This window comes from Capra hircus, chromosome 15 (genome assembly GCF_001704415.2).
Source record: "Capra hircus breed San Clemente chromosome 15, ASM170441v1, whole genome shotgun sequence".
Taxonomy (NCBI): Eukaryota; Metazoa; Chordata; class Mammalia; order Artiodactyla; family Bovidae; genus Capra; species Capra hircus.
In genome coordinates, this window is record NC_030822.1 from 53,810,964 (window position 1) to 53,828,294 (window position 17,331).

The 17,331-nt window shown below is 54.3% G+C and overlaps 1 protein-coding gene across 2 annotated transcripts in view; it reads left to right on the plus strand.

The window, feature by feature from the left end:
• The window catches only part of FXYD6 (FXYD domain containing ion transport regulator 6), a 36,527-nt gene continuing 22,881 nt past the window's right edge, over positions 3,686–17,331 (plus strand). The window contains exon 1 of one of the 2 annotated variants that reach the window (XM_018059729.1): positions 3,686–3,847. The gene's annotated coding sequence lies outside the window, so the exon portion shown is untranslated. Of the gene's footprint in view, positions 3,848–3,968; positions 4,010–17,331 lie in introns of those variants that run through there. The other variant, XM_005689495.3, reaches the window with a different exon arrangement.

The following is a 17,331-nucleotide window of genomic DNA, read 5'->3' on the forward strand; positions in this document are numbered from 1 at the left end:
TTTCTGGAGTAAGGACCAGGCTGAGTGAGTGGGTCATCAGCCCCAGGTGGGCAGCAAAATCATGATTGTGGATTGGACTGTCCAGGAGCAGAGGACAAAGAGCCCAACACACAGCTGCTTGAGGGAGAAGCTGAAGAGCTGGGGAAAGATCAGGAAAGGAGGAAGGGAGCATGACCAAGGAGTGCTTTTGAAGTGAGCAGAACTCTTTCAGCAAGGAGTTAGGAAATTGTTCTGTCTTAGGATCTGGGGGCTTAGCACTTGGCTGAGGTCTGGGATAGCACGCCTTCAAATTCCTCCAAAGCAGAATGAGTACAAACGGACCCAGAGTAAACAACTGGTGGGCGGGCTCTGCTTGGGACCTGTAGTCTGCACCCCAGGATGAAACAGCACCCAAAGGGGCCTGCTAGGAAGGACAGGGGTCTCCTTGGATTGCTTCTGGTCTTGCTTCTTTAATTTTTCCGGCAGGCCCTCTGCCTCCTGTCCATGGCCACGTGACCTGGGTTGCTGACATGCTGAAGGTCTGTGTCTGCCCCAGTACAAGGCAACTGGGGGCAAGTGCTATCCACATGGGGTCTTAGCTGCACTATTGCAAGGTATTTCGCTCAGCTTTAAAGCACAGATGAGTTCGTAAGCTTGAAACAGGTACACTGGCCTTCCAAACCTTAAGTCTTGGCATGGCTCTTATTCTGGAGGGGTGGGGGTGGGGAGGATTTTAGAAACAGTTTCTGTCCCTCCTCGTCCTACTGTTGCTGTGGCCGGGCAACCCCCCCCACCCCACCCCCGACCACCACCCCCCACCCCCGCCCCAGCTCTCTTTCCTTGTTCCCTGGCCTCTGGAGATGCAGGGCTCCCTTCATTGGGGTGTAGGCCCATTTCCCAGCTTCACATGAGCCCTGCTCTCCTAACAGTTCCTCACCTTTGACTGTGGGATCCCCGACACTGCAGAGTCTGCCACTCCCCAATTCTTGCTTGCAACAGCTCTCTTAAGGCCCTTCAGAGGCTTCCCATCTTCCTGAGAATAAGATTTGGATCCACCCAGGAACCACCAGGCCTGCCTGGACTGGCGTCTTCATCCTTCTCCAGCCTGTCTCTTCTGTTCAGAGCCACGGTGGCTGCTTTCATGCCTGCGCCTTCTGCCTCAGGGCCTCTGCACATGTGGCTTCTGTTCCGAGTCAGAATCATCATTGCCCAACCCCTCCTGTCACTCCAACTCTTGGCTCCTTCACCTCCTCTCCATAACACCTCCTGACCCTTCAGCTTGCTTCTCAAATGCTTCCTCCTCAGGGCTCAAAACCATTTTAATGACACATTTATCTATGGGATTATTTGATAAATCTCTACCTCACCCAGCCGTTCTCGTGTGTATTAGTCTCTCACTTGTGTCTGACTTTTTGTGACCCCATGGATTGTAGCCTGCCAGGCTCTTCTGTCCATGGAATTCTCCAGGCGAGAAGACTAGAGTGGGTAGCCATTGCCTTCTACAGGGGATCTCCCTGACCCAGGAATCGAACCCAGGGCTCCTACATTGCAGGCAGATTCTTTACCGGCTGAGCCACCAGAGAACTCCCATTGACTCCAAGGGACCATGACTGTTCTTTCACTGTGCAGCCTGGAGCTTGGCCCGGGGCTCAGTGCCCAGTAGCTCCTCATACCATAAATGTGTGGAAAGAATGAGGCAGCTGGTGACCTTTCTCACTGACGTCCGCATGTGTCGTAGGGGCTAGATGCGTTTCTTCCTCCCCTGCTTGTGTGTGACTCCATAGCTGTGTCACCCCTAACTCCCTCAGCTGTGGCCCTGGACAGACCGGGGACAAGCACATTTTCAGCCCTTCCACTCATGATGCAGCTCCTACTGTCCCCCTGTGGCTCTTTGCTGCCCTGAGGCACCTGAGTAATTTGGCCAAACACGGCATTCTCTGGTAAGAAAAGGGCAGGTACTAACAGGCGGCATGGCTTTGGAGTTCTGCTCCCCCGGCCGGTGCTTTGCCAGACAGACTTGCAGAGCCGGGGTCTGACGTGGTCTCATCAGGAGAAACTCTGAAAAACAACACAGAGAGGTGGCAGGTGGTAGCACTCAAGTGCGGCTGCGAAGGACACGGGCCTTGTGAGCTATGTGGCTTCATCTCTCAGAGCAGAGCAAAGAGAACAGGGAGAAGGGCAGTTGGAACCAAGTGCTCGTGTGCAGAGGAAAAGGTTTGCCCCTGCAAATCCGTGTAAAGTCACACGGATCTGAGAGATCTGAGCCAGGTTTTGATGAAAGAGCTTTGATTTTCACAGGCAACCAAGGAACTCGGGACTGGGCCAGAGTGAGGTGTCCACTCTGTCCACGGTCTGGTGCTCATGGAGGTTGTCTTGTCCTCTCGGGCGTCCCCCACTCTTTCTCAGTAGCCACTCATGGCTTCGGCATCTGGGCAAAGCCTTCTGGAACCCATGTTTATTTCCTGCCTTGGGGTTTTGAGACTGGAGCATTTCTCAAGATTATTTAGTCACAGAGGGTCCATCTGGAAGGGGGTTCTGGATTATCGAGTCCCTCTCCTTCATGTCACAAATGAGAAAACTGAGGGCCAGGGCTGGGAGTGTTGAGGTTAGGCTGGCAGTACCCATGGTTCTAGGGCACAGGGTCTGTGAGGAAGTCCCTGTGGCTCCTCTCAGGCTTGGACAGCTTCTCCCAGGAATTCCCGGCTCCATCCTGCCCGGTCCCCCTCCAGGCTCTTCTGGGCAGCTTCATGGCCGCCAGCGTGGCTTCCTGGCTACCCACCGAGTGGCCAGCCCTTGCTGTATCCGTGGTTTCTGCCAGTGCCTGGCCTGGAGCCCTTCCTACAGGCCCTGCTCCTCAGAGCAGCTGCCTGCTCGCTGAGCGCCCACTCTGTTCCCGGGCTCAGCTCCGGGGGTCAGTGTTCTCACCGCCATTTCACGAGGAAGGAAACTGAGGCTCCAGAGCGCCCTTCAGTGCTGTGCTCAAGGGGGCATCACGGGCGGAGTGGCGAAGCTAGGAGTTAAATCTCACTAAGGTTTGTCGTTCTTGAATTTGGACCTGAGAAGTGGACTGGGGAGGGGGGCAGTACTGTGACCCTGCAGGGGCAGGACGAGGCGCCCCAATGAGGAGGATCTGGGCTGCAAAGCTGTGGTTCTGGCGAGCCCCCGCCTCCAGCAGCCCACCGGGCTCTCGCTGAAAATGACAACTCCAGCCAGAACCGGCGCGCCTACGACACAGCCATTCATGCTTTACGTGCGCATTCCCCTTAATTGCCAAGCCTCCCAGTTACCGTGGGTTGCAATGTCTGGTGCTGGGTTATTTTCTCATATTTTTCCGTCCCCCTCCCCGCTCCCCCCGCCCCCCGTCCCCCGCCGAGTTTACTATTTCGGAGAGACACTAGCTCTGCCTTCTTGTTTGTCTTGCTCCCTCCCCACCCTCAGCCAAGGGAAACCAAAAAGCAACAGCTGGCGGCGGATGCGCGCGCCCTGGCCCGTCTCCGCGGCGGCGGTCTCCTGTTGCTTCTCCAAGCGGCCTGCCCCTTGAATCCCGCCCGCACCCAGAAGCAGCGGCGGCGCGCTCGAGGGGCGGGCAGCCGGGCGAGGAGAAGGGGGTCCGCGCGCCGACGCTACCCGGAGGCCGGCAGACGGTGACACCGCGGTCCCCGGAGCCCAGCCCCGGCCGAGCCCCCGCCCACCACTCCCCACCCCTGCCGGACGCGCAGCTCCAGCCCGCCCCCACCCTTCCCAGCAGGGGAGGCGGGAAAAGCAGCGAAAGCCTCGCCCACCGCCCTCCTCCAGCTTCGCCACTCCCAGGCTCCTCCGGACTCCACTCATCCTTCTGGGATTATCTCGGAGGGGACGCGCCGCGCAGGTAAGCTGCTGCAGAGGTGGCGAAGTTGGGTTCCTCTGACGAGGAGGGAGAGGGGCTGGGGTGGGGACCGATCGCGCGGCGCCAGGATGCTGCCCGGGCAGGTTTGTTTCGATGGGTGTGAGCGGTTCTCGCCAGGCACGCCGCTAGGGCAGCGGAGAGCGGGTAGGAGATGGAAACCCCAAGGGGAGGTGGGCGTCGGAAGAGAAGAGGGGCGGCCGACGGGGGAGACAGGCCGTGGCGGTGGGGGTGAAGCTGTTCGGACAAGGCGTTTGCTGCTGCTTGGAGCTTGGGGCTGTGGTTTTCGGAGAAGGGGAAAGGGCTGCTCTCCTCGTACCAGGGCGGGGTAGTTTTCCCTTTGTTACTTGGAAGCTGTGGACACTTGAGTGTGCAGTTGTGAAGACGAGGGGAGGTGGCTGGCCATGAGCGTGCACACATGAGCCATGCAAAATGGGACTTGCTGATTTGGCGCTTGGAGGACGGGGGAGCTGGGGCTGGGCAGTGGGCACCGGGAGGAGGGGCAGGTAAGAAAAAGGGCTGGCGTTCCAGGGCACGGGGTTCAAGAGAGTGTATCAGTGTTCCTCTCCTCTTGTCTAACCCGTCCTGGCTTCTTCCGAGGGCGGGGGGTGCCTGGTCCCCTCGCCCCATTCCCTCCTTTCCTGGTATCCTGCCCTCTTTCCCCAGCAGGGCTGGCCTTGGCACAGCCTTCCCCATTGTGTCTCTTGGGCTTCCTTGCCGAGTTGGAAGGGGCTCCTGGCACTTGCTTCTGGGCCCTTACAAGTGGTGGCTGGTAGAGGAAGCACCCGAGGGTGGGAGCAGGGAGCAGGGAGCAGGCGTCCTGGAGAATGGGCCTGGCCAGGCCCCCGCTGCCCACATCCAGCCTCAGGGGTTGTGGCTTCCAGGGCTTCTCCCTGCCAGTGTGGCCTCTGTCTCCGCTTCCTTTGTCTTCTTGGCATCGTGCGCTCTGCCTAGGCCCAGATTTCCAGGTTTGGAGAAGGATCAGTGGGCAGCCCATGTCTTCGGTGGAAGGGCCCCCACTCTGGGGTCCCAGTAGCCTCATCCTGTGTATGTGCTGATGTCTATATCTGTTTCTGCTTTGGCCTCTTTCACGTGACCTGCCCAGTAGTTGCCATGGAAACCCCTTTTCAATTCTCAGCCTCCCTCCTTTTCTGCCCATTCCTCACCTCCATATCTCCTCCCCTCCCCCCAACATGGTTGCCTAGATACTGATTACCCCTGACTTCTCTGGGTAGGAGACCCTGAAATGTTAGCTCCCACCTCACACTGATGTCACCCCTAGCCACTCCAGCTCCCCCAACACACAGTACACATCACAAACACACCCCAAACATGCACACTCACCACACCACCCACACAGACACGCACCTACTTGCCACACACACTGCATAAACACACAGCACACACATATATCACATGTACACCATGTACACACCAAATACACCATGCATGTACCAAACCACAGCACACAACCCACAAGGCTAGGGAGCCCCTCTCCTGCGTGCTAGATGCAAGAGGCTGGGCATGGGCCAGAATTTAAATCTCTCCCCACTGCTTCCTACCTGCCTTGACCCTAAGAAAGCCTGAGGCTCCTAGCCCCTCTTAGGAATCTCAGTTCTGCCCCTGAGCCTTCCTGCCTAACACAGGATCAGGCAGCTCCAAGACATGCTGAGGCTCTGAACCTCCGCAAAGGAAGGAGGAAAGGTGTGACTGTGTTAGGAGAGCAGGGGAGGGCAGGGAGAGGAGACAAAGCCTTGAGGAGGGTTGGGAGGAGGAGGAGCCAGCAAAAGAGGAGCCAGGTGTATTTAGAAAGTATCGTAGGGTGATGATGGGTGGGGAAGGAGTGTCCAGGCTGCCCTCTATCCCCCAGGGACACTTCCCTGCTTTCTCCTTGGCTCCTCCAAGCACATCTGTGTGTCTCGAACAGGAAGGCAGTTTGCCAAGGGCTCCTGGATTGCTAGAGCTTTCCCAAGACCTGTAGCTTCTCTCCGGGTCTGGTGATAGACTCTAGAGGCCAGCGTCTCCTTTCTGGCCAACTTGTGATCTTTGGACTGACTTGGGCCCCACTTCATTCAACTATTCAGTGAATTGCTTTAAGTACCTACTTAAAGGATCACTTTAAGTACCTACCAGGATCACGAGGAAGACAGAGTCCCTGACCTCAGAATCCTAGATTTCTCAGAGCGGGAAGGGGGGCATCCAATCGGGACATCATGCAAATGGGAAAACTGAGGCTCGGAGGTCACACACTCCACTGTGGCTGAGGCCTCTGACTCTTCAGCCAGGATTTGTGACCTGCCCGCCCCGCCCCCCCAACACACACACTTCCTGTCGCACATCACTTGCTTCATTTGCCTGTTTTCCTTTGCTGCCAGCAATCCTCTGGGGACTACCATGTCCCTTTCAAAGCATGGGTGCTCTAGTGGATGGGGAGCCTGCTTCCTTCTGTTTTCTTGGAGAATGTGGCCAGGAGAAGAGGGAGCAGAGGCAGTTCCCTAGATCCTGGAAACTCCCCACAGCCATAGGGAAGCCAGAACATCGGATCCTGGATCCCGTAAGCAGAGCCTGGCCCCTGGCCCCGTTGGGCCTTGCTGGCAGCCATCTGGATGGCAAACTGTGCCAGGCAGCCCCCAGGACTCATTGTCTAACAAATCATCCACCAGCTTCTGCCTGAGCACCTGAGGATGCAGACTAGTCATGAGAGGCCCCGCCCCTGCCTGCAGCATAAAAGAGGAGAGCCCAGGGGTGCAGACCCAGGGGGTAGTCCTGGCTGTGCTCCAAGGGGGAGGGCATTCATATCACAGATAGCCCTTTTAGATGCAAACTGGGTTTCTGGTGATAGTCAGGAATGGCTTAGACTGATCTCCAGCAACTGAAGCCTCCACAATTTTACTATCTTTTAGTTTTTGGCCACACCACGCAGCATGCTAGATCTCAGTTCCCTGACCACAGATTGAACCCAAAAACCTCCATGATTTTAGGCCTCTGTTTTCTCATCTGCCATAGAGGGGTCAGATTTCATGATTTCTAAGGCATTTGTTTTCCTCCCAGTTTTTGTAGACTGTACCGTCTTGAAAAAGATCCCTTTTCTCTCCAGGTGCCTAACTGTGCTTATAATTCTATAACACAGGGTTGTAGCTGAGCGGAGCAGGGAAGGGGCTGGCCTCTGGTCACCCCGAGAAGGCTCCCCTTTCACCCTGTGAGACAGGAGATGCTCAAGAATCCGAGACTGAGTTCTTATCTCCCAGGCTGCAGCCCCTGACCCTCCTGGACACCATGTCCACTTGGTCCATTTTGCTAGGATAATAACCAGGGCCTGGTGGAGTCTTGGGAGATGTTGTCTCTGAAGGGATGAGGCCAGGTTCATTTGAGTCTATGAATCCTCTGGATAGAGAGCCTCAGGGCAATGGAGAGCGTGACAGGAGGCACTGGTCAGGGCTGTCTGTCTCTGATGAGAAGCAGAATATCTCTGGCTGAAACAAAACCTTGGATCCAATTTGGCAGCATCTTCTCTGCCCTGGAATGGGAAGGGGGAGGGGAGACTCTGACCTGGGAAAGTATGAAGTTAGCCTGGAGCCCACACAGGGACACACTTGTTACAAAGATGCACGGGGGAGCGGGAGGCTCAGGAGGGGCGCTGGGGCCCAGGGGACGAGGCTGGGGCCGTGGGAATGTGGCTGCTGCAGCTCAGAAGCTCTGATTTGGGGCCAGGGATGAGGGAGGATCTAGTTAGAATGACAGTGACCCTCATGTGGCTGGAGGGCAAAGCCAGTCCTCGGGAGGGGACCAGAAGCAAGGTCTTAACGTCATACGTACATCCCTTTAACAGTTGTTAACTGAGTCCCTTCCCTATGCCAGGTCCTGTGGGCTTTCCAGGACCCAGAGCCCTCTGAGATGATGGTTTCATTTCTCTGAGCGCTCCTTCCTGGTCCCTCCCTTTCTCCCCGGCTGACCTTACCCCACCTGCCACCCAGAAGGACCCCCCCCCCACCTCCATCTTCAACAAGCAGGGCCCCCGCACTCGCTCATGTGTGGCTCACACTTGCACTCTCTCTCCCCTTCTCACTTATACATAATATCCATACCTGACACACAGGCGTGAGCTCACAGGTTCCCTGCACTCTCTCACCTCGCCCAGCTGCAGTCTCTCACCCAGACCATGGTGATGGGCTCTCTCTCCTTCCACTTTCTCAGCCCTCTTGCTTTTAATTACCACTGATCCTGTGGGCCAGTATTCCAACCTCTCCGTGCCTGTTAGTGGGGACAGGTGCCTGGCTGTGGCCCTCGAAGCTCTCTGGGTCCTGGCCGCAGCTATCGCACCAGGCACCTTCTCCATGTGATCATCCTGAGCCTTGGACTTCCTACCCTCTGCCTCTGCTCAGGCCCTAGCAGGAATGAACCCTTACTTCGGCCTGCAGAGCAGGGGATGGTCGCCTTTGGAGATGCACAGACTTGGGGTCTAATCTGGTTGCTGATGCTTCCTAGCTTGCTTAACTCTTCTAAGCCTCAGTTTCCTTATCTGTCAAATGGGCATGAGGATTGAGCAGGGCTAAGTTATGTCAACTGCTTCTTTGTGCCTAGCATATAGAACACACTTGCTAGATATTAACTGCTATAATAATAGTAATGACACATCGTTATTAGTATTAGAATTTCTTTCAATTTTTTAGGACTTCTTGGGTGGTGCTAGTGGTAAAGAACCCATCTGCCAGTGCAGGAGACATAAGAGATGAGGATTCAATGCCTGGGTCAGGAATATCCCCCTGAGAAGGGAATGGCTACCCACTCCAGTATTCTTGCCTGGAGAACCCAATGGACAGAGGAGCCTGGTGGGGCTACAGTAGTCCATAGGGTCTCAGAGGCGTGGACACAACTGAAGCGACTTAGCACTCATTATTGTTACAGTGTCCTTTGAGGCCCCTCTCCAGTGCTCACTCTTTAAGATAGCTTTTCCTATTTCTTAGAGAAGGAAATGGCAACCCACTGCAGTAGTCTTGTCTGGAAAATTCCGTGGACAGAGAAGCCTGGTGGGGCTACAATCCATGCGATTGCAAAGAGTCTGCACGTTTCTTAGTAAACAGACAAACTTTCCTCTTTCTGGTACCCCTGAAATGCTCTGTTGCTTCTTCCCTTAAAGGCTACTCCCACTGGGCCTGCACTTAGCTACTTATGTCCATGCCTGCTCCCCACACCCTCTCCTGCTTCTTCAAAGGCAAGGTCTGTTTTTTCCCCACATGGCAGGGGGGTGGGCATGGTGTCAGACATGGAGCAAGCCCAGTGAGCATCTGTGAATTGAACATATGTGGGAAAAAGTCCTCACGCACCAGGGCATGTTGAAAGCCCACTTGCCCCTCCAGGCTGTCTCCCGCCTGTCACTCACCCCGCAGGTGCGCACCACACACACCTAAAGAGTACATTCCTTTCTGCCCATGGGTCATCTCAGTTTGTCCTGTTCCTTTGGTAGAGTTTGAAAACTAGGAATTTGACCTCATTGGAGGTCTGGGGGCGGGGGGGGGGGCCGGGGGGGGGCGGTGCTTCCCAGGTGGCGCTAGTGGTGAAGAATCCTCTTACCAATTCGGGAGATGCAAGAGATGCAGGTTTGATCCCTGGGTTGGGAAGATCTCCTGGAGGAGGCTATGGCAACCCACTCCAGTGTTTTTGCCTGGAAAATTCCGTGTGCAGAGGAGCCTGGCTGGCTACCGTCCATTGGCCCGTGAAGAGTTGGACACAACTGAGTGAATGAGCACAGCTCAGGAGGTCTGGGAAGTGCTTAAGGACTGAAGGCAATGGAGGGAAGCTGATTCATCATAGTGTTTTGGTGACTGGTATTTGATGGAGACCTGGAGAGTGGGCGGGAGGAAATGGGGGGAGGGGAGCACTGAAAAAGTCTAAAAATTCCTTTAAAATTCCACACAGATCCTTGAGTTGTTTTGAGCTTAGGTTGGATTTGACTTAAAAGGATAATGGTGCTGAACGTCTGATCCTTCAGTCATCAGCGTTAACTGAGCAGCCTCTCTGCAAAGTGTTGGCGATTCAGAGAATGCCTAGAAGGTGCCTTCCTTCTACAGAGCTCATAGTCTGATGGAGGGCACCTGGAAAGAGGCGTGGGCCTTGGCTCTGTGGGGACTGGGGCAATGAGGCATGTAACAGGAAGGAGGAGACAGTACGTTTCCTGAAGCTGAGACAAACAAGGTCAGGTAAACCTCCACGCCGGCAAGTGACCAGGTTCGGCAGGTTTCCAAGTATATGGGCCCACAGGTCAGGGGTCATCCCATGTCATTTCCACCACCAGGCAAGTCAGTGTGAGCACAGACAAAGTGCCCTGTGGGCTCGACTGCCCACCCAGAGCTGTGCTCTCAAGGCAGTGGGCTGTTGGGCAGAGAGAGTGGAAGGGCCAGTCAGGCGGCCTTGTCCTGTGGTCTGCCTGTGGGCAGGGTCTCATGCGCCTGGCCCCTGGGCCTCTGGGCCTGGCAGCTGCTCTGTTTCTGTTTCTGCTGCTGGGACTGTTTGTCTGGCCTCTCTTGAATGGTCCTTTGTCAGCAGGCGTGGGGAGGTGATCCCATGGCTGGCCTGACTCACTCGCTCATGCCCCCCCGGCCTGCCAGGGCCCTGGCCTGGGGCTTCTGTGCACCGCGGCCCATCATCCTGACTCCCTGGAACTGGACTGAGGTCCCCTCGGGGGCAGGGGCGTGGGCCCCCGGGCTGGCCAGTGGCAGTAAGTCCCGCTCCCTGACTCACTCTGGACAGCTCGCGTCCTGGGCCTGTGGCGGGGTCGGCCGCACAATGCTGCCCCGTGTGCCCGCCTCTGGGGGCTGTCAGAGGAAGCCACGGGGTGACGGCTGGCCTGGCGCTGCCAAGACTGTCATATTCGGCGGTGACGGGGGGCCGGGGGTAGCAGCAAGGCCCTGAGACCCTGCTGGTGGGCCAGCTTGGGGTCTTTCCGAGGAAGTCTTTTTAGAAACCAGGCCTGTGGCTGTGATTTGTGAGTCCAGTGAGTCAATTCTAAGAGAGGGCTTTATTTCTTTTCGTGATCGGCTCTTTTCCTTTTCCGCAGAAGTAATTCCACATTAAAGATAAAGGTGCCTCCTTGTTCAAACAGTTCTCTGTGCTTGATAAAGGGGTTCTGTCCCTCCCGCTCCCCCTGCGCAACTGGGCTGAATTGGACCTGGGCTTGAGGACTGGGAAGGGCTCTGCATCGTGGGGGCCAGTAGGCCCACCTCGCAGCCTCCCTGCTGTTGGACGGTGCCCTCCTCCATGACGGAAGGATGGTGGGGCAGACCCAGAGGTGGGGCTCCTCAAGGAGACCCTGTCAGGCCTGAGGGGCCTGGGAGGAAGGGGCCACCCTGGTGGGCGTCAGCTGCGGCGATCTGGGCAGTCAGCGGTCCAGCCGCCTCAGGGCAGTGCCGGAATTCAGTGAAGTGACTGCAGCCACTTTGAGCCCCTCAGCCTATTAGAATATCACCACTCTCTGCTCTCTCCTCAGTCCCAGGCTTTGACTTCTCTATGCTCTTCAGCCCTTCTCTGGAATTTTGCAGATAGGCTATTAAACAGAATACGTGATGTTTAATGCTTGTTTGATGAGCATTTAACATGCAAATCAAGGGAAGACGTTACATTTTCCTCTGAAGCCCACAGATCCATCCGTGACCTCTAGTTGGACCCAAAGCACTTGTTTTAAAAGACAGCTTTAAAAGCCGTTGCTGTGTTTTTGGCTTTGTGGTTCTGAACCATAGAAGCCCAGCCCCTATCACAGAAGCATCGGACACCACCAGCAGGGCATAGGGCTCCACGCTGCTTGCCAGGAAGGTGACCAGATGTGGGCTTGATGGGGGTTGGGGAGCTGTTTTGTTTTTTTAACGGAATTAAAAATTTATTGTTTTTCATAGACTTTTTAAAGAAAAATTATAGATTTATAGAAAAACTGAACAGCTAGTACAGAGAGTTTCAACACAAGCTGCCTGCAGTTTTCCTGATTACTGTCTTACCTTAGTGTGGTATATTTGTTACAATTGATGAAATAATGTTGATATGTTATTATTGGCTAAAGACCATCTTTATTCAGGTTTCTTTAGTTTTCCCTCTAATGTCCTTTTTCTATTCCAGAATCCCATCCAGATAGCCACATTCCATTTAGTTGTTATGTCTGCTCAGGCTCTTCTTGGCTGTGACATTTTCTTAGACTTGCCTTGTTTTTGATGACCTTGAGAGTTTTGAGGAGGACTGGTCAGATATATTGTAGATATACCCTTCAGTGGGGTTTTATCTGATGTTTTTCTTGGCTTACGGGTTTGGTGGAGGAAGATCACAGAGGTTAAGTGTGATTTTCATCACACCAAATCAAGGGTGTGTACCGTCAGCATGATTTATCCCTGTTGATACTGACAGGGAGGGCTAGGCTTCCAGTCCCTTTCAGCACCCCCACTTCTGCACAGTCCCAAAGCCTGGTGATAGGAGCGGTGCTCTTTCCCCTCCTCAAGACAAACATCAGTCTGTCAACCAGCACTTGGTGGCTGTCTGCACCACCCCAGCTCTTACAAGTCATGGAGTAACAGAGACCTTCCAGCCAGGAGAACCTTGTTAAAAAGGGAGCGTAAACCAGAATGTGTTGTGTGGCAAGTCAGTGCTAATGACAGATCACTGGTGCTCTTTGAGTCTGGAGAAAGGAGCCTGCAATTCAGTCCATGGGCTGGAGTGGCAGTTGGACAAAGACAGCGTTTCTCAGTCTTGGCTGCACATTAGAATGAGTGTGTGTGTTGTGTGCTCAGTTGCTTCAGTCGTGTCCGACTCCTTGTGATCCTATGGACTGTTGCCTGCCAGGCTCCTCAGTCCATGGGATTCTCCAGGCAAGAATACTGGAGTGGGGAGACATGCCCTCCTACGGGGGATCTTCCCGATGCAGGGACCAAACCCAAGTCTCCTGCATTGCAGGTGGATTCTTTACTGCTGAGCCTAGAATGAGTGAGGGATTCTAAAAATGACTGATGCCTTGGTCACACCCCCAGAGATCAGAATTTGGTGGGACTTAGTTGATCCCCATTATTATTATTATTACTTTGCAAAAGCTCTACATGTGATCCTAAGATGCAGAATTGAGAACTGGACTACACAGGGAAGGGAAGGCTGTGCTCAGTGGAGGGAAGAGAATACTCAGTGGCTTGGAGCTCGATACAGTGTGGTGGGGGATGGGAGTAGATCATCTTAGCTGAAAGTACTGGGAGGAAATACTAGAAGGGTAGAAAAGAGACAGAGGTATTTCTATGCCAGGCTAAAAAGTTCTGATTTTTTAAAAAGTAATTAGGGTATGGAAACACCATGAGTCCACTTGCATTTGATAGAGAAGTGATCAGCATACACATTCGGTGTATTAAAGCATACAGTCCAATTAATGTCCAAGACAGATTCTAGGGAGAGGGTGGAAGATAGGTGCAGCCACTACAGTGCTGGGCTTCCCAGGTGGCGCTAGTGGTAAAGAATCCTTCTGCCAGTGGAAGAGACCTAAGAGACGTGTGTTCGAAACCTGGGTCAGGAAGATCCCTTGGAGGAGGGCGTGGCAACCGACTCCAGTATTCTTGCCTGGAGAATCCCATGGACAGAGGATCCTGGCGGGCTACAGTCCATGGGGTCACAAAGAGTCGGACGTGACTGAAGTAACTGAGCACGCAGGCACCACCGTATTATGCAAGGTACCACAACAGCCCAGGGGAGCAGTGATGAGGGTCTGAACTACAGCCAGCAGTGGAAGAGAAACTTACAGAGATCCTGCAAGAGTAAGCATGGCTAGGACTTTGCCAGATAGGCAGAGGTGTTCTGGGACAGATAGGACGTGGTGTTCTGGAGGCAGGGAGCAAACCCTGTGAGCTCAGTGAGACTGTAAGCTCCATAAGGCAGGGACTCTGTTGCTGCAGCTCCCCCAGTGATGACTGAGGTCCTTGGCAACAGGAGGCCATCAGTACCTGTTGTTAATTTGGTTCCTGGAAGAATAATGTTACCATTCTTTCCAAAATTACTCCTCGTTCCAAAATTAATCTCCTCTTCTCTACCAATTTCTCCACCTAAATACAGGCAGATCTCAGCTGTTTGGAAATCAATCTAATTCAATAACGTGGGCCGAGATGTAAATAACTGTTAGGACTGGAAGTATTTACCTTTCAAACAAAACGTTTGGTGGAATTAAGAACTCTCTCCTTGGGAGAATGTTGCGGGTGTGGATATATTTTTGAGTAGGGATTGTCTTTATTTCAGTTCTACACCTTAATCTCATTTTGAGCCAGACCAGGAAAAAATGGGAGGGGGGGTCTGCAGCTTGGCAGCCTGCTCTGAAAGGCTGTCAGTTGCTGGGCTGGTAGTTCTGTTGGCACGCCCTGTGAGCCTGGTTCCAGTGGCCGGGACCTCCTACAACCCGTCTGGGATACTGTCTTGCTTCCTGCATAGATGCAGATGTTCTGCTGGGCAGAGAGCAGCAGGGTGCCCAGCAGGTACTGTGGGGAGGCTTGGGAGGGAGAGAAGACAGCCCGAGCTGGTGTGAAGCTCAGCTGAGAGTGAGTGACAGGAAGACCTGTGAACAGCTGGGGTCCAGCGATGGCTGACGGATGAGCCAGCCCTCCTGCCTCCGAAGGGGCTCCGGGGTCCCAGCCTTCACATCAGTCATAATGGACAGAACAGAGCTGGGGAGGAAACTGTGAAAGGGAAAGAAAATGACATCATCGGTGTCAACGTTAAAGCTGTTGAATTTTATCTGGGTTATTCTCTCGTCCTGTTTTTTCTCCCCTGGACTGGGTCAGAACACTTCCATCCAACGAGCCCTGCTTGGTCTCAAGTCAAGGTCAGCATTTTTATTTCCCTCAGTGCCCATGCATTGCTGCACTTGCCAGGGGAGGCAGCAAGGAAGAGTGGAAAAAGCCTAGCATGTGGCATCCACAGAATTAGGGGCCGATGCCAGCTGTGCCATCGTTAGCTGTGGGGCCTTGGACAAGTAACGTAACTCTGAGCCTCACCTTCTCGAATCTGTAAAATGGTGCTGATATCCAGCATCTCCCGCAGCTGCGATGTTTCTTTGAGCTGATGCTTGTGAAGTTGTCTGGTAAGTCAGGCGTCTTACAGATGTTTAATGTTAGGGGCATCACCACCATCACTGTGATCATCCCCTTCAGCCATCATGGGCAGGGAGCAGGGTGGGTGGATCATACACGACACAGTTGGTCCCCCTTTGTCTTACGACTGCCACAGGTACACTCGAGGGTCTGAGGCTGAAGGACAGGAGTCTCTGGTCCGATACGCCTTACTCCAATCTCCCTTAAACCTAGGAGGCAGGAGGACCAGGGTGTCCTGGGCACAGCATCCCAGTCTTGCAGAAGTCCGTCTGGCACCCACCCAACCCCGGGAGTCTCAGGGCCCAAGCCCCCTAGGGAGATACCCTGAAGGGGCCCCTTGCGGGAGGCAGTGGCTTCTCTTGGGAGGCCTCTGGTTTAGGAAGAAGACTAGGCGTGCTGACCTAGGGGTGGGGCACCTGAGGTCCACCAGGGCTAAGGCTCAGGCCCCTGGCCGCTGCCCAGCAGGCTGCTGGGACAGCAGAGACCCCGTGTCTCCTGTTGGGCAGCTGCCCTGCCGCCAGAGCGGGATGTGAACTGGCTTCTCCCAGGAGCTGCAGCTGTCTGTTGACCCTTCTCTCCATACCCAACCCAGGCACATTTTCCTTCCCCTGCTCTTTGGAGCACTGGTGTGACTGGGACAGGCAGGGAGTGGTGAAGGCTCTAGGGGAGCCAAGGATGGAGGCCCGGCTGGGGGCTCATGGGGAGGAAGATAGCGTGGAGGCTTGCGTGATGTTTCTCCAAAGCAGATTTCTTCTCAGCAGTCTCGACCCTCCCCTTGCTTTGCCACCTTGTCCACTCCTTGTTCAGTTTCCATCAGGAGCGCCTTTTCTTTGTTGTTCAGTCGCTAAGTCGTGTCTGACTCCGTGACCCCGTGGACTGCAGCACGCCAGGCTTCCGTGTCCTTCACTATCTCCCGGGGTTTGCTCAAGTTCGTGTCCACTGAGTCGGGGATGCCATCCTACCATCTTACTTCTGTTGCTCCTCTCCTTGGCCGGCCTCCATTCTGTCCCGGAGCCTCTTCCTTTTCGCTTTGCCTGCCTGTCTTGCACTTCTCTTTGGGCCCCCTCCCCTGGTCAGCTTCTCTTCTCTGGGATTTCTTTCCTTTTCTGTCTAATGTCCTCTGTCTTGCTTCTGGGTCTCTGGGTGGGGGGCTCCTGCGCTTGGGGCTGGGAGGCTACGTCACCCACCTCAGCTGCCCCAGGCAGACCTGTGCTCCTCACGTCACCTGTCGGCAGCCCTGGGTAATGCAGCCTGTTTTTCTGAAGGAAGAAGAGGGCAGTGACCCCCGGAGGCCTTTTGATTCTGTTAAGCCGGGGTCTGCCTGCTTCTGCTGTAGACCAAGGCCTGTCCCCGCCCCTGTTGTGGGGACGCTGGAGCCTTCCAGGGGTGGAGGGAAGTGAAAGGAGGCCATTGGGGACTTTCCCCAGCTCTGTTCTCTGTTTCTCTTCCCCATTTCCCAAGAGAAGCTAGAAAATCAAGGCGGAAGCTGAGGAAGGAGGTCGGGGAATGATGATATTAATAGTATCAGCAGTTGATACTTTAAAAGCACTTGCTATTTACCAGGCAGAAACTTCCTGCTGTGACATGGTTTCCCTTCATTGCAAATGATCCAAACCATTGCACCTGGTTGAGGCCAGGCAGGGAGCCTGTGGGAGCGCAGAGCTCACCTGGCTGGTTCCCTCTCCCCACCTCTTCTCCCTGCTTCTCTCTCCTGCCAGCTCTTCCCTGGTGAGTTGCTGCCTGACTTCTCCACACCAGATTCCCCACCTTGGCTGCTATGAACCCTCTTCTATTGCTTCCAGACTATGTGACAACCCCTGAGGGACACTGAAGTTTCAAACCCAGTCCTTTTAGCAACAAGGGAGGGGCTGCGATTGGCAGCCTCCAGTAGACACTCAAGGTTGGAGTTGGGGAGGAGCTGTCTACTCTCCAAAAGGAGACGCCAAAGGGATGGATGTAGGTGAATGATAACTGCTTATGCACAGAGGCTAGTTCATCTAATCCTCACAGCTCCTGAGATTCCTGTTTTCCAGTTTCAGAAGCAAAGACTCCAAGAGATAGAGTGACTTGTTCAAGACTCCAAAGCCACTGAGTAGCAGAGAGGCAGGATGGTAGAGAGACGGAGAGCAGGAGCCAGAATGACTGGGTTTAAATCCAGGCTCCGCTACCTTCTGGCTCTAGGACTTTAAACAAGTTGCTTATTCTTTCTGGTCTCAGTTTCTCCATCTGTATAATGAGGATAATCATAAATGGAGCCATTTCCTAGAACTACCATAAGGATTGAATGAGTTAGTACATATAAACCACTTAGAACAGTACTTGGCATGCCATGAATGCCTAATAGCTGTTAGGTATTGTTATCACAGAGCTTTACAGTTT